This window comes from Lissotriton vulgaris, chromosome 1_1 (genome assembly GCF_964263255.1).
Source record: "Lissotriton vulgaris chromosome 1_1, aLisVul1.2, whole genome shotgun sequence".
Classification (NCBI taxonomy): Eukaryota; Metazoa; Chordata; class Amphibia; order Caudata; family Salamandridae; genus Lissotriton; species Lissotriton vulgaris.
In genome coordinates this window covers 1,624,788,362-1,624,804,956 of record NC_141685.1, presented here as the reverse complement: position 1 = coordinate 1,624,804,956, position 16,595 = coordinate 1,624,788,362, and the positions used below count along the sequence as shown (strand labels likewise).

Sequence of the window (16,595 nt, the reverse complement as noted above, 5' to 3'; positions counted from 1 at the left end):
TATCTCATGGCATGCTTCCACTATAGACTTAGATTGCTCTTGGATGCTATGCGTCAAACTTGATGCCTCGTCGTTATACAGTCTGCTTATACTCAACATCTACATTCATCCTGCGTCTAACCAAAAGTTGCTAAGAATTGTATTTAACATTAAAACCTGCCTATCCAGATGCCAACATCATCTTGTCGGGCGATTTTTATGTGAATCTACAAGATGGCAGGAAAAAAGGTACAACAGAGGCCACATCAGCCCCTAATCGATGCGATACACTAGGCAAGAGATGCGCGGACCACCTGGACGGCCTCTCAATGTGTGTACTCAACGGTCAAAGCCCGACAGGTTGCCCCGCAGCATACACAAGGGTTACCCAAAAAACACGCTCAACCACTGACTACACCTTCACGGATCATGACCTTCTCCCGTACATTGTGAACTTTCGAATAAAAGATAGGGTGGAAAGCGAGCATCAAATGCAATCTTTTATTCTATTAGGAACCTTCGCAATTCCAGACAAAAGCATGCAATGTCTCTTCAAACACAATGTTATAACCTTAAACGCCTTTTCTGGAAACAGGATAACATTGTGGAAATCTCAAATACATAAACCAGTCTCTTGGAAAGATTCAACCTCAAAACATTGAGTATAAAGGCCTGAGAGTCTTTCAGCCATGAAGTAAACAACAATAATTCAAATCATGCCTTAGGCCATAAAGCAGGAAGCTAAAAAGGATAGTTTAGTTTACCAAAAGCCTGAGGAAACAAAAACAACAACTAAATAAGGGCCATATGCAACAAGATACCAATTAGCGATTCTGTAATAGCGATTTTTAAGAAATCGCCATTTCAGAATCGCTAATTGGTATGTATCAAGAAAATCGCAATTTTTTTAGCGATTTCTTGATATTCCTTAATTGCGAATTCGCAATTTGCAATTAAGGAATACTGTCCCATTCATTTCTATGGGCCTCAATTTGCGATTCGCAATTTGCTAATCGCAAATTGAGAAAAATTTCAAGGGTGTAGGGGTGTCTAGAGGACACCCTGTTGCACCCCTGAAATATGCATGGGTGCACATGTGGTGCACATACATGCCTTAAGGGCATGTATGTGCGTCACATGGCACTTTGAAAAATGCTGAAATGTGCATTTTTCAAGGAAATCGCAACTTACCACCAACTAGAAGTTGGTGGTAATTTACTATTCCTTAAGGGCATTTTGGATTTTTTTTTTGCTTAATACACTGCATTTAAGGAATCGCAAAATTTGCGATTCCTTAAATGCAATTGCAAAATAAGGAATCGCAAATTTTGCGATTCCTTATTGTGCACCCAAATTCTTTCATACATACCAGTTTGCGAAAATGAGTTCGCAAACGCCGAAATTTTGCGAATTTCAGCGTTTGCTAACCCATTTGGCCTTGATACATATGGCCCTAAGTTCTTTAGACAATTAGGAACCCAGACACCACAACACCACCAGGAACTCCTGTGCTGCTCCTAATATCAACAAGCATTTGCATAGCGAATAGGTCTCGCCTTTGGGACCTTATACGCGTTTAGTTATCCAGCACCATATCCTTGATGCAACAACATCAACTGTTGCATTGCTAAAAACTTATAATGTCCCACAGGCGAGACCTACTGGCTATGCCAATGCTTGTTATAATTGAAACACAGTAGACCGTAGACACAGGAGCCCTACAACATGCCCCCTCTCTGGGGGTTTTATTACCAGTATTCACAACACCGGCATTACCGTTGTGTAAAAAAAGTGTTAACTCCTCGTAACTTTACTCTGGAAATCCATCTCTAAAACTTGAAAATTGCGGCGCTTTTTATTGGGTAAAAGTGCACTGGTGGTGGAAGGCAAACACTACAAAAGGACACAGACGACGTCACATGGACAGGACTGACGTGTCATCCTGTCCACTCTGCTTTCCCTCCAAAGACTGGGCCTGTGCAGGAGCGGAGCAAAGATGTAATCACCCCTGATGCACGCGAAGATAATGTACCCAAGGAAGATGCACACTCCAGGACTGGAGAGGTGAATAAGGGCTACATTTAGACCCGAGGTGCATGAAGCACTGAGCTATCTAGCCAGCTTTTACTCAGAAATATGGCCTCTTAGACAGGCCAGGTAGTTCTGAGTCAGGGGAATATTGCTGCCGATAAATATAACCTGAAAAACGCAGCAACATAGAGACTATCCCAGTGAGCTATCACCAACACTCACTCAAAAGTCTGGTCTTTGAGACAGGCCCAGTAGATGTGTGTCCGCGGAAAAGCGCTGATTACTCGTGACTGTGTAACGCAGTAGCAGGTACCAGGTGCACTATGCCACTGAACTATCTTAGCAACATATACTCTGGAGTCTGGCCTCTGTGACAGTAACAGTAGCTGTGTATCCTCGGAAATGAGGCGCTGATGACTTTAATCTGTGCAATTCAGCAGCAGATGCAGTATCCTACTGAGATATCTTACCAACATTGACTCTGAAGTCGGGCCTCTGGGACAAGCCCGGTAGCTGTGCGTCCGCGGACATGCCCTGATGACTTGAAACTGTGGAATGTAGCAGGTAGCAGGTGCACTATCCCACTGAACTATCTTAGCAACATTTACTTTGGAGTCTGGCCTCTGTGACAGTAACAGTATGTGTCTGCGGAAATGAGGCGCTGATGACCTGAATCTGTGCAACTCAGCAGCACATGCAGTATCCCACTGAGCTATCTTACCCACATTCACTGAGGAGTCAGGCTTGGCACCGTGAATGAGGAATAACGACAATTAGAGTCAACATCAAGTAATAGAAGTTTGCAATAAAACACACAGTGAATGAAGACAAGGAGGCAAGGGTTGGATCAAAGCAAAGACACATTGCTGCAATAACGGGACAAAACACAAGCCGACCTCAGTACTGGGAAAAACTAGGAGTGATAACGAGAAAGTGAGGTCCGAGGAGGGTGAACACGTACTGAAGACACGCACATGAAGAGGTCAGTTGGTGAAATGGTTCAAGAGAGACGAGACAGCTGGACTGACAGCGCGAGGAGGCGAGGGACAGACACACACACACTGAGGGTGATAGAGAAAGGGGGACATTTTAAAGTAAGGACGACAAGAGTTACTAGATGGTGCAAGGGGGCAAGAAAGAACATGTGGGAAAAGGTAAAGGAACTTAGGGGTGAAAAAACACAACAAATAGAAGCTTTACCTTATTGGACTTTTTATGTGAAAACTGTTACCGAAAAATCAGATATTTACAAGTGATATATAAAGCGACAAAAAGTATGGACAGGCAGAATGCCGGCACTCGCACTCAGTATAGAGAGGCGGGGGGAAGTGGAGACCAGCAGAGTGACGCGATCTGTGGAGGGGGAGGGAATTGAAGCGCAGAGAGAGGCATGCAAGGTTTAATGAGCCTTGACAGAAACCCACATGGCGGCTGCGCGCGTGCACGCAAGCTTGAGGCCAGGAAAAGCCTGTGGTAGCACTTTCAAAAGCCACTCATTACATTTCTTGCAGAGCAGCGCATGCGCTGGCTCAGCGAGACTTAAAAACAAACAAGCATTTACAATGCAATGGTCTCGGCAATATTATAGTTAGAGCTGTTGGCATTGCTCTTTTTTTATTAAAAAAAAATGTTATCCCTAAATAAATGGCATTGTCATTTCTATTGGCAATAGCTTAATTTTTTGCATATGTGAGACTTATTGCATTAGCAGAGAGAGAGTGAGGTATTTAAATAGAGAGAGTGAGGTAGTGAGAGAGAGAGTGAGGTAGTGAGATAGAGAGAGTTAGGTAGTGAAAGAGTGAGGTGGAGAGGGATGTTGTGAGGTAGTGAGATATAAGCAGAGAGTGATGTTGTGAGGTATTGAGATAGACAGAGAGGTAGTGAAAGAGAGAGTGAAAGTGAGTTAGTGAGATAGAAAGAGTGAGTGAGGTAGTGAGATAAAGAGTGAGTGAGGTGGTGAGTTAGAGAGAGAGTGAAGTTATTATGTAGTGAGATAGAGAGTGAGGTAGTGTGAGAGGGGTGGCAGTCAGGTGACCACAGATCTCTTACCTTGATCCTGGCTCCTATGCCTCGATGCCTCACAGTTTCCTCGGCGTGCCAGTGAGGCCGTGCAGAAGGTGACCAGCAGGAGGCCAGACCCTAATCTCTTAAGTGCAATCATACACGGACAGCGGGGCAGAAGGCAAGAAAAACACGAGTGCAATCAGGGGGAAGAATCCATCAATGGAGCAACACTCGCCAACGAAAACAGTTAGCAGTGCAAGCTCGTGCAAGTACCTTTATGGAGGGAAGCGCTCCGCAGATAGGTATATGTTGCACCATGCCTCCGCTTAAACGCATACCTTGCCAAAGCACCTAAGAATAAACGCAAGCACTGATCCCAGGCTAAGCATGTGCAAGCTGGCCTTGAGCATCAAATGCAAGGAGGAGCGGACGCACTAAGACACAGGCAAAGTAGGAGAGCAGTCAGGTACATACAGCTCTTGCAGAGCTTCACATGTATATGGCCCGGGGTCTTGCTTTCGCTGAGTGTATCCCGAGAGCCGTTAGTGAGGCAGCACATGCTCATTACACTCATTGTGTGATACGTCACAGCAATGCACTGATCACTGGAAGGTTGCATGCTATGCTGAAGCGATGACGGGCGCCAGTATCTGGAGGGAGGGGGGTTGTGAAGAGCATTAAATTGGAGGGGGGTACAGATGTTCCGGGGAGGGAATTCCAGATGCAGGCTCCACTATCACAGAAGTGCCCGTCTCCCGCGTCTGACACGGTTCCCTTGGTTCATCGGCGTGATCCGAGGGTTGGCAATGTGGCCTCAGTGCCTGAAAGTGAGGGTCCTTCTAGTGGGCGGGGCGTAGAATCATGAATAACATCCTGCAGTGCACTGTCAGTCAGTGAAGGCTTCCCCGTCCCTTCAGAGCTGGCCCACCGATGCTTCCTAATTGCGAAATGAGACGTACTTCCCTATTTTGAGACATTTGAACCTTTGTGTCGAGTTTGGAGAGGGCATTGCAGTATTCCAAGCATGCAGAGAACAGCGGCACGGTGTGTTTTTAAAGTAGGGGAGTGCAAAGTTTCTCTATGCAAGCATAGTCTAAATCAGTGTTTGCTGTGTTTCATATCCTTATGTATTTGTGCATTTTTTTCTCCGAGCATTGATTGGAGCTGGTAACTCACAAGTATTTTGTATGCGAGCGACTGGCATGTTTCCCTTTAGGCCGGTAACTTGTGAGCAGTATGTGCCCCAGTGCATACCTTGCTCAGCACAAATTAAACTGATTTATATTGTGTTACGTATTTCTAGAAGAGCTGCCCCATGCACATTTTTTGTTCACAGCTGGTCTTGGCAGAGGCTCTCTAAGACATGAGACTTGTTCTTATTGATTTTTATATTAAGATTGTTGCAGTATTCAACCATCAGATTCCAAAACATTGGCATGTAGCAATAGCTGCATTTCTGAGCCATTTATCTGAAGGACATCAGAAAAGTTTAGATGTATACACTGGACGGGAGAGGTGCAAAGAGGAAGCCGTTTTACACCAGTATCAACCTGGAATGTTGTTGCCAGTTCACCTGGCGAGCTGCACAGAACCTAAATAGTTCTGTTAATGAGCAGTATCATAGGTGAAATACACTAGGAGCATATCAGGATGGACTTCTTCAGCTTTGACAATAGTTGTCCTCTATGGACTAGGATAAAGGCTTGAGAAAAGTCTGTGAAGGCCATCTACAGCAGAGTTTGTTAACTGGCAGTTTATTTGCAAATTAAAAAATAATAAATGTATGGGTAGTTTTAAAACAGGCCACTCTAAAACCTTCTTGAATCAGTGCAAGGACGTTACGATCCTCTAACCACACTTTGACAACCTGGGTGAATATTTTGGTGAGAGATCAAGTCTCCTGAGATACCCAGCAAGTCTGTCAGCAGAACCCTGCCCTTGCGACATCGCTCTGCCCTAGACCAAGTCATCGAATCACTCAGTTCAAGACATTTAGCTGTACTGTCCTTTACAAGTGATTACATCCCCAGCACTAGTGTTAGGATGACTACTCCTTAGCTGCCAGCCTCCTCACTGTGGCCAACTTAGTAAAATGATGTCAATATAGAGTCGCCCAGAGATGCTTACAGTCTCAAATGAGTTATGGAATAGGGGTACTAGTTGGGTCGTCACCCCAACGTACGTTTTTTCATAAAGGCTTTCTTTTGTAAATAGGCTAGATTCCAACCTCCCCTTCCATTTACTTATCCACAGGATGTAGAAACAGGTTTAAAACATACGTTATCAGGGAGGCAGTACTGGGCATGTAAGAGCTTTTTTCTTAAGGCGGTTGGTGGTGGGGGGAATTTGCAAGATGGACAACGAGGGGGTGGCCGGATAATAGCAAAACTGATGGGAGGGGATTAAGGGGGGGGGGGGGGGGTGGTAAATTAAGAAAAATGGGAAATAAGCAACACGACCAGGGGATGGGTGGGGTAAGAGGGGAATATGCAGCAGGGCTGGCCTGGTTGGTGGGGATTAGGCAAAAGGGCAAGGGGTGGGAGGGTAATAAGTAACACAGCCGTAAGGGGAACAAGCATTTGCAATGCAATAGGTCTCGCATTTACGCGAGTTTGAGCTATTGGCATTGTAAACGGCAATGCCTTTTATTTATGCTTTGGTATTTAAAACAAAAGGCATTGTCATTTACAATGCTAATAGCTTAAACTCTCGCAAAAGGGAGACCTACTGCATTGCAAATGCTTGTTTAAAGGACGCCCCAGACACTACTTCCCCAACCTCCCAGCCTTCAGCGATAGCACAAAACTGCAAGCTTATCTTAAAAATACATTTTGCACCTGGTCCCACAATGTTACCTCTGGAGAGCTAAAACGAAAGCTCTATCCCAACACTGCCAGCCTGTGAGCATACAAAAGTGTGAACCCACCATGTCAGGCATAGTCTCATGTCCTGCAGAACTAGTTTGCGCTATATAAAATTCAAAAACAAAAAAAACAAAAAAGGCTGACCCTCTTACTATTCAAAGAGAAGTCTGAAGTGATAGCATTAACCGACTGAGCTTTCCCAGCTGAACAAAACATTTTTATCATTTAAGGTATGTGCATTACACATTATAATATACAGTTAGTTGCATGTGACAGGCTAACAATTGTTCTTTTGAGCTACGTGTGTGCCTCTGCTTCTACACGGACTGACCCTCTCCCATTGTTCTCAGGATCAGATGCCACAACTGTTCATGAATGATAAATACACGTGTGCAGCACATCCCAGTAACTCACCAAGGACTGCTGCACGAGGGTGGACGGACAAAATGTAGCAAGGGGGGCTGCGGTGGGGGGTTGGTGGGAGAGAGAGTTGATGTCTTGCTGCCAGGCTTGCATTCATATCTGCAGGAAGAACCAATTCCTTGCTACAAAAAAGAAGCGTGGATATCGCTTGTCACAACCTGCCCCTGCAAGGAGTTAAAACGAAAGTGCTCTTCGGCCTACTCCATGGAGGCACGCACAGGCTTGTTAGGGCATGAATTGTGCAACATACAGCCATTATTCAATCAAAAAAGTGCATTAGATTAAAAACAAGCGGCCACAACTTTCGTAGCTGCAGTCCTGCACCGAGTGATCACTGCTAAAGCAGTTGTAGCCCCGTACCTGCAATTACAGCCCGACCAGACTTCGGCATTTGCACTGTTGCAGAGTCTCGGTTCCTTCCTGGTACCAAAAGGAGAGTCTGTGGGCTCTCTGACGCCCAGGTCCTCCAGATCGCTCTACAGCAGTCTATTCTTTGCGGAGTCGCAAAACCACCATAGACACTGCCACGCAGCTGAATTTCTATTCACCACTGCAGCCCAGGGAGTTTCATCAAGTTCCCGCCGGGCCGCCGCGCTGCCTGCGGCGACCCGGAAGCGGTTGGGCAGCCGGCCAATCGCAGCGCGGCCCCAACCGGGAGTCCCGCCCCCATCGCGGCGCGAGACGAGAGAGAAGCCACTGTCCGAGGAGCCCTCGGGCTCCTGATCGAGTCCCGGTCCGCCCGAACAGGTGAGTGTGTTGCGGAGGAGGAGGGGTGAGTGGGGGTGGGGTGTGCGCGTGTGTCTGTTAAAGGGGGTGCGTGTGTGTGTATGCAGTGTGTGTATGTGCGCATGCGTGCGGGAGCCTTTGTGTGAATGCGAATAGCAGGCAGGGCGACGCGACGTGCGCGCTCACGAGCTGCAATCTCCAGGAGGACAGGCTCGTCACAGTCTGATGTCCACAATATTCCCAGAAAAGCGGCAACATAAGTTGTCTCGCATAGACAGCAAAAGCTTCGCTTTTGCTTTCGTCTAGGCGAGACCTAAAAAACCGACACAGACAGAGGCGGGAGAGGGAGAAGCAACAAAGATGGGGGTGAGAGCAGAAGAAGGAACACGGACGGGAGTGGGAGGGAAAGATGCAATAAAAACGGGGGTGTGGGAAGAAACAGCACAGACGGGAGCAGAAGAAGCAGCACAGACGGGGGAGCAGAAGGAGCAGCACAGACGGGGAAGCAGATGAAGCAGCACAGACGGGGAAGAAGCAGCAGAAACGGGGAGGGGAAGAAGCAGCAGAAACGGGGAGGGGAAGAAGCTGCACAAACGGGGAGGGGAAGAAGCTGCACAAACGGGGAGGGGAAGAAGCTGCACAAACGGGGAGGGGAAGAAGCTGCACAGACGGGGAGGGGAAGAAGCAGCACAGACGGGGAGGGGAAAGAAGCAGCACAGACGTGGAGGGGAAAGAAGCAGCACAGACGGGGAGGGGAAAGAAGCAGCACAGACGGGGAGGGGAAAGAAGCAGCACAGACGGGGAGGGGAAAGAAGCAGCACAGACGGGGAGGGGAAAGAAGCAGCACAGACGGGGAAGAGATGAAGCAGCACAGGCGGGGAAGGGATGAAGCAGCAGAGACAGGGAGGGAGAAAAAGCAGCATAGACAGGGAGGGGAAGTAGCAACACGGATGGGGGTGGAAGGGAAGAAGCAACACGGACAGAAGAAAGAAAATACATTAAAAAATAGTACCTCAATCATAGCAGAAGGACCATAATCCAGATGAAGCAACCAGTTCTTGTTCCGCGCTCAAGCCGTAAGAGTGAAACCGTCTCACCCTGCCCGATTAGAAGGTAGCAAATAATGACAGTGAAGCCCACTGTTACTCATTTGCTACACTATGGGCAAGCTACAAGACCCTTGTTCAACACACTACACCTCGCAAGCCAGAGCATACGCTACTGCATGCTCAAGCAGGTGGGATCTAAAAAAGTGACAGACACATTCGTACACATTTTCCCGCAACATGGAAAGAGGCTGTTGATAGATGATGGCAAACGGGATATATATATACATTTTATATTTACCAAAAACTACATGTGCTATTACCTAATAAGACAACCCTGACAGTTTTATCAGGCAGGCAGTACTGGGCATGTAAGAGCTTTTTTCTTAAGGCGGTTGGTGGTGGGGTGAATTTGCAAGATGGACAACGAGGGGGTGGCCGGATAATAGCAAAACTGATGGGAGGGGATTAAGGGGGGAGGTGGTGGTAAATTAAGAAAAATGGGAAATAAGCAACACGACCAGGGGATGGGTGGGGTTAGAGGGGAATATGCAGCAGGGCTGGCCTTGTTGGTGGGGATTAGGCAAAAGGGCAAGGGGTGGGAGGGGAATAAGTAACACAGCCGTAAGGGGGAAAAAAACCGACACAGACAGAGGTGGGAGAGGAAGAAGCAACAAAGATGGGGTGAGAGCAGAAGAAGGAACACGGACGGGAGTGGGAGGGAAAGATGCAATAAAAACGGGGGTGGGGGAAGAAGCAGCACAGACGGGGAAGAAGCAGCACAGACGGGGAGGGGAAGAAGCAGCACAAACGGGGAGGGGAAGAAGCTGCACAAACGGGTGGGGGAAAGAAGCAGCACAGACGGGGAGGGGAAAGAAGCAGCACAGACGGGGAGGGGAAAGAAGCAGCACAGACGGGGAAGGGATGAAGCAGCACAGACGGGGAAGGGATGAAGCAGCACAGACGGGGAAGGGATGAAGCAGCACAGACGGGGAAGGGATGAAGCAGCACAGACGGGGAAGGGATGAAGCAGCACAGATGGGGAAGGGATGAAGCAGCACAGACGGGGAAGGGATGAAGCAGCACAGACGGGGAAGGGATGAAGCAGCACAGACGGGGAAGGGATGAAGCAGCACAGACGGGGAAGGGATGAAGCAGCACAGACGGGGAAGGGATGAAGCAGCACAGACGGGGAAGGGATGAAGCAGCACAGACGGGGAAGGGATGAAGCAGCACAGACGGGGAAGGGATGAAGCAGCACAGACGGGGAAGGGATGAAGCAGCACAGACGGGGAAGGGATAAAGCAGCAAAAACAGGGAAGGGATGAAGCAGCACAGACGGGGAAGGGATGAAGCAGCAGAGACAGGGAGGGGAAGAAGCAGCACAGACGGGGAAGGGATGAAGCAGCACAGACGGGGAAGGTATGAAGCAGCAGAGACAGGGTGGGAGAAAAAGCAGCATAGACAGGGAGGGGAAGTAGCAGCACGGATGGGGGTGGGAAGGGAAGAAGCTAAACGGACAGAAGAAAGAAAATACATTAAAAAATAGTACCTCAATCATAGCAGAAGGACCATAATCCAGATGAAGCAACCAGTTCTTGTTCCGCGCTCAAGCTGTAAGAGTGAAACCGTCTCACCCTGCCCGATTAGAAGGTAGCAAATAATGACAGTGAAGCCCACTGTTACTCATTTGCTACGCTATGGGCAAGCTACAAGACCCTTGTTCAACACACTACACCTCGCAAGCCAGAGCATACGCTACTGCATGCTCAAGCAGGTGGGATCTAAAAAAGTGACAGACACATTCGTACACATTTTCCCGCAACATGGAAAGAGGCTGTTGATAGATGATGGCAAACGGGATATATATATATATACATGTTATATTTACCAAAAAACTACATGTGCTATTCCCCAATAAGACGACCCTGACAGTATCTGTGCAACACTGCACTGCCATCTGAGAGGGGGTTAAACCACAAGTAGCTTAGCCCCATCCCGTACCGTGTCTGGCGCGCCCTTTAAGCAGGTGATACTACTCGCTGCAGCAGTCTCACCTGAACCGGTCGGGACGCCAGTATCCTGCAGGGAATATTCCAAGTGAAAAGCTGCGGGAGGGGGGGCGCACAGCACACAGAGCGGGTGCGACGGAAAGATGCCCGTACAGAGGCCGGTAGCTGCCGTAGGTAGGAACGGAAGGTGAAAAGGACAAGCCTGTGATAAGGCATCTGGTAGGAAGAAGCAACAAAGATGGGGGTGAGAGCAGAAGAAGGAACACGGACGGGAGTGGAAGGGAAAGATGCAATAAAAACGGGGGTGTGGGAAGAAACAGCACAGACCGGAGCACAAGAAGCAGCAGAGACGGGGAAGCAGATGAAGCAGCACAGACGGGGAAGAAGCAGCAGAAACGGGGAGGGGAAAGAAGCAGCACAGACGGGGAGGGGAAAGAAGCAGCACAGACGGGGAGGGGAAAGAAGCAGCACATACGGGGAGGGGAAAGAAGCAGCACATACGGGGAGGGGAAAGAAGCAGCACATACGGGGAGGGGAAAGAAGCAGCACAGACGGGGAGGGGAAAGAAGCAGCACAGACGGGGAGGGAAAAGAAGCAGCACAGACGGGGAGGGAAAAGAAGCAGCACAGACGGGGAGGGAAAAGAAGCAGCACAGACGGGGAGGGAAAAGAAGCAGCACAGACGGGGAGGGGAAAGAAGCAGCACAGACGGGGAGGGGAAAGAAGCAGCACAGACGGGGAGGGGAAAGAAGCAGCACAGACGGGGAGGGGAAAGAAGCAGCACAGACGGGGAGGGGAAAGAAGCAGCACAGACGGGGAAGGGATGAAGCAGCACAGACGGGGAAGGGATGAAGCAGCACAGACGGGGAAGGGATGAAGCAGCACAGACGGGGAAGGGATGAAGCAGCAGAGACAGGGAGGGAGAAAAAGCAGCATAGACAGGGAGGGGAAGTAGCAGCACGGATGGGGGTGGGAAGGGAAGAAGCTACACGGACAGAAGAAAGAAAATACATTAAAAAATAGTACCTCAATCATAGCAGAAGGACCATAATCCAGATGAAGCAACCAGTTCTTGCTCCGTGCTCAAGCCGTAAGAGTGAAACCGTCTCACCCTGCCCGATTAGAAGGTAGCAAATAATGACAGTGAAGCCCACTGTTACTCATTTGCTACGCTATGGGCAAGCTACAAGACCCTTGTTCAACACACTACACCTCGCAAGCCAGAGCATACGCTACTGCATGCTCAAGCAGGTGGGATCTAAAAAAGTGACAGACACATTCGTACACATTTTCCCGCAACATGGAAAGAGGCTGTTGATAGATGATGGCAAACGGGATATACATATATACATGTTATATTTACCAAAAAACTACATGTGCTATTATCTAATAAGATGACCCTGACAGTATCTGTGCAACACTGCACTGCCAGCTCTGCACTGGCATCTGAGAGGGAGTTAAACCACAAGTAGCTTAGCCCCATCCCGTACCGTGTCTGGCGCGCCCTTTAAGCAGGTGATACTACTCGCTGCAGCAGTCTCACCTGAGCCGGTCGGGACGCCGGTATCCTGCAGGGAATATTCCAAGTGAAAAGCTGCGGGAGGGGGGGCGCACAGCACACAGAGCGGGTGCGACGGAAAGATGCCCGTACAGAGGCCGGTAGCTGCCATAGGTAGGAACGGAAGGTGAAAAGGACACGCCTGTGATAAGGCATCTGGTTGCTGTTCTCCGCGGGAACCAGCATGTTGTGCGAAAGGTGGAGCATGGTGGCAGAGATCGTGATGCATATAGACGAGCCCGGTGAAGACAGTGACATTGTCTATCTTTGCTCCAGAGCCTTTTCAAAGTAAGCGCGCATTTATTATACCGAGCTGATGATGTTTGGCGCACTTTGTGGATCCTCTCTCCTTGCAACTGCAGGGGGGACGGGACTGGCGCGGGGGGACGGGACCCGAGCTGATGATGTTTGGCGCACTTTGTGGATCCTCTCTCCTTACAACTGCAGGGGGGACGGGACTGGCGCGGGGGGACGGGACCCGAGCTGATGATGTTTGGCGCACTTTGTGGATCCCTTCTCCTTGCAACTGCAGGGGGGACGGGACTGGCGCGGAGGACGGGACCCGAGCTGATGATGTTTGGCGCACTTTGTGGATCCTCTCTCCTTGCAACTGCAGGGGGGACGGGACTGGCGCGTGGGGACGGGACTGGCGCGTGGGAGGGACGGGACTGGCGCGGGGGTTAAAAAATACATTTGAAAAAAAAAAGAAAAAGCTTACCTGACTGCCCGTGTCCGCGTCAGAGCAGAGGAAGGGGCTCTAGAGTGGGTGGAAAGCAGCAGCATCGCCGTACTCGGCGCAGGCTAGGCAACAATGGCGGCCACAAAGCTTACGGCACTTTTCGGATTTGGGTGCGTGTTTTGCTGTCCTGAGTGACGGACGACGTCACAGGGCTAAAGAATGCAAAAAATCACGCCCCCAAATCCGAAAAAGACGGGGCTTCTTTAGAGGGATGTCTCTCTCCTCCAATGGCTGGCCTTCGTTTAGGAAGCCAGCCAATGAAGGAGAGACAGGGCAGGGAGGCGGGACCTTCTGCGCTACTGAGAGTCATTAAATCTCAGACCTAAGTCTGCGCAAGCGCAGCCTTTTAGGCCTTCGACCTAAAAAAGGGATACAGAAATGGCCAAAAAGGAGTACCACAAACACATTTTGGCAACACTTCTCCATGCTTGTAAATTAAGGGACTCCAAGCTCTTCTGGGAACACATCAATCAGCTAATAAACGGCAGGAACTCACATCACAACTCGGACATAATGAAGGTCACTTGGACAGCCCACATTGAACTCTTATATAATGAAATTTCATCTTCATTCACCCTAAAAAGCGGAACATCAACAGTGAAGGGGGCCGCTGGCGCAGGACCAGTCAATGACACCCTGACTCATGAAGCACCCGAGGTTTCTGGGTCGTTTTCAGAAGAACAAGAACATTTTAAATCAGAGTGTGCTCCAGGTCCCAATGGTCTACCAAATGTCCTGTTTCGGCATGAATCTTTATTTTGGTCTGGCCTCCTGACTCCTCCAATCTGATTCCTAAGTCTTGGATAGGAAGTATTCTAAATCCAATCCATATGGCGAGTTCCCGCTTGGATCCATCCAACTATAGGTTGATTGCATTAATAGATGTGGAGGCGAAAATATATGCAGCAAATCTATTGGTGGATTTAGAGGCTTGGGTGAGTCGAACAAACCTAATACCCTACACTCAAACCGGATTTAGGGCAGGGATGGGCACCCTCACCAATATCTCTGCGGTTACTTTCCTAGCCTACCAAGCCATCGCAAAATCTAGGCCCCTGTATGCCTGCGTTATTGACCTTAAAGCGCCCTTTGATAAAGTATTGAGAACTAATTTATGGGCCAAAAGGCAAGACTGGGGGGTACCGACCAAACTCCTGGTGGCCACCATCAATCTCTACTCACACATGTGGGTCCAAATCAAGAAAGGAGATGGAAGTAGCTTAACCGACAAGATTCCGACATTTAATGGGCTAAAACAGGGTTGCGTGTTAGCGCCCTGCCTTTTTAACATGTATAGCTCAGATCTTGATATGCGCCTTCGGTTAATTCAAGTCGATCCCCCAAAATTGTGTAAAGTACTGACACTGTGTCTCCAATGTGCGGATGACATTATTTTGCTAGCACAAACTCCTGTAAGCCTGCAGAGACTTATTACGGAATTAGGAGCTTACACCACCCTGAACCAATTTACAATTAACTATTAAAAAACAAAAAAGTTATGTGTTTCTCTAAACACAATAAAACAACAAAAAAGCATACATTCTCCTGGAAATTGGGTGAGCAATCAGTGACCTGGGTAGTTTCCAACAAATACCTAGGTTTTCAGTTAGATTGCAAGCTTAACTTAAAGCTACATTTGGACCAAGGACGCATGAAAGCCAAACAACTGTTATTCGCTTTCAAGATCTTAAGAAAAAAACTCATAGGCTGCTCCAACGGTCACATGCTAAAAGTGATTGCAGCAAAATTCCTACCACTCCATCTCTAATGGCTCGAAAATTCTGAACAATACAGATGCCACAGTTTTAAACACAGCACAATCCACATTTTTTAAAAGCTTGTTTTTAATACCGTTACATACCTCACAGGTACAAACCGCCTAGAATATGGATTAAAAAATCAGATCCAGGCCAGACAAGGCTCAATAAGTAAAGTATTACTGGAGGATGAGGGAAGCAGAAGATAACACCCTAGCCCACCACTGCTGGGTAGAGATTGAAAATCAAGCAAGGCTGGTCAATTCAACCACAACAGTTTTGAAGGAATCCCTGTCGGCATTACAGCTAGAGGATGCCTGGATCACCCATACAACGTACTCCGGATTTAAAAACGGTGTGAATAATGCCACCAAGCGGATTTCAATATTAAAAGACAAAACCAAAGTTGCAAAAAAATATCATGCTTGAGCTGTGATACATACCTAGCTGAAGCCGCAACCGTATCTGACTGAACACTTGTCCCATCAGACAAAGCACTATCTGTCACTGCTATGAATGGGGTAATTTCCCTCCATTCCCGAAATGGAAACAAACATGGCCATCCAAGGAATGCCGCCTTTGCGGGCAAGGGGACTAGTCACTAATATATCTATTATGTACTTGCCCTTTTTTATTAGAAACTAGAACATCCGTCCTCCGGGAGGCTCTAAGGAAGGAGCAAATAAGACCATTCAGACCAGCTGTCATCGGGTGTCTTGGAGCGCTGTTGATTCCCCTATCTTGTCGAGCCATAACATTTTGGAAAATCGCGGCAAAAGATCTGGAAAAAAGTGACTCAACTCAAGTAGCCTAATAACAACTTGTACTCACACATTCTTTAATGTACAGATGCACCCGTCAATATTTTTACTCAACTAGTTGCCCACCGTTCGCGGATATGACCTTACGGACTTTTAATAATATGCTCTTAAAATGTACACTTAAAGTATTGTGTTTCACGATGGTTCTCCATCCTTTTATGATTTTTAATGAATCAAATACAAAGTACATTTGACAGACTGACAGTCCATTCCAAAGTGAAAATAACGGGCACTGGTGCACCCAAATGGGAATGCTATATTGGGGATCAAAGCAAGGACGATGCAATATTAATGCATTCAATACTACAAAAATACCTGCCACCGCGACTCTACTCCATTTGGGTATCGTTTACATTATATTTGTATTGTTATATTTTATGCTGACCACAACTGCTGAATATGCAAGCATATATCCCATTTCCTTCCCTTTGGCGCAACTTTTGCAAAATTCCTTTCTCACCTGTCGCGGGGCTGATTCGGTCTCAACTCATTCATGCCCGAGCCACGACCAAGATGAAAACACAATGCTTTCTGTGATAGATACATATATTATACAGCTACCTCCATGGGACATAGAAAGAGGACGATCATACCCGCACCCACGTGGTGCTGTTGCAGAAACAGATTTGGAGTGCG

At 48.0% G+C, this 16,595-nt stretch overlaps 1 long non-coding RNA gene across 1 annotated transcript in view; it reads right to left on the bottom strand.

Annotated features, from left to right (window-relative positions):
- LOC147750924 (uncharacterized) overlaps positions 1-16,553 on the bottom strand; it is an 83,241-nt gene extending 66,688 nt beyond the window's left edge. The window contains exon 1 of the long non-coding RNA XR_015295344.1: positions 16,420-16,553. This is a non-coding gene — a long non-coding RNA (uncharacterized LOC147750924). The remainder of the gene's footprint in view (positions 1-16,419) is intronic.
- Between the last annotated feature and the right edge of the window lie 42 nt (positions 16,554-16,595).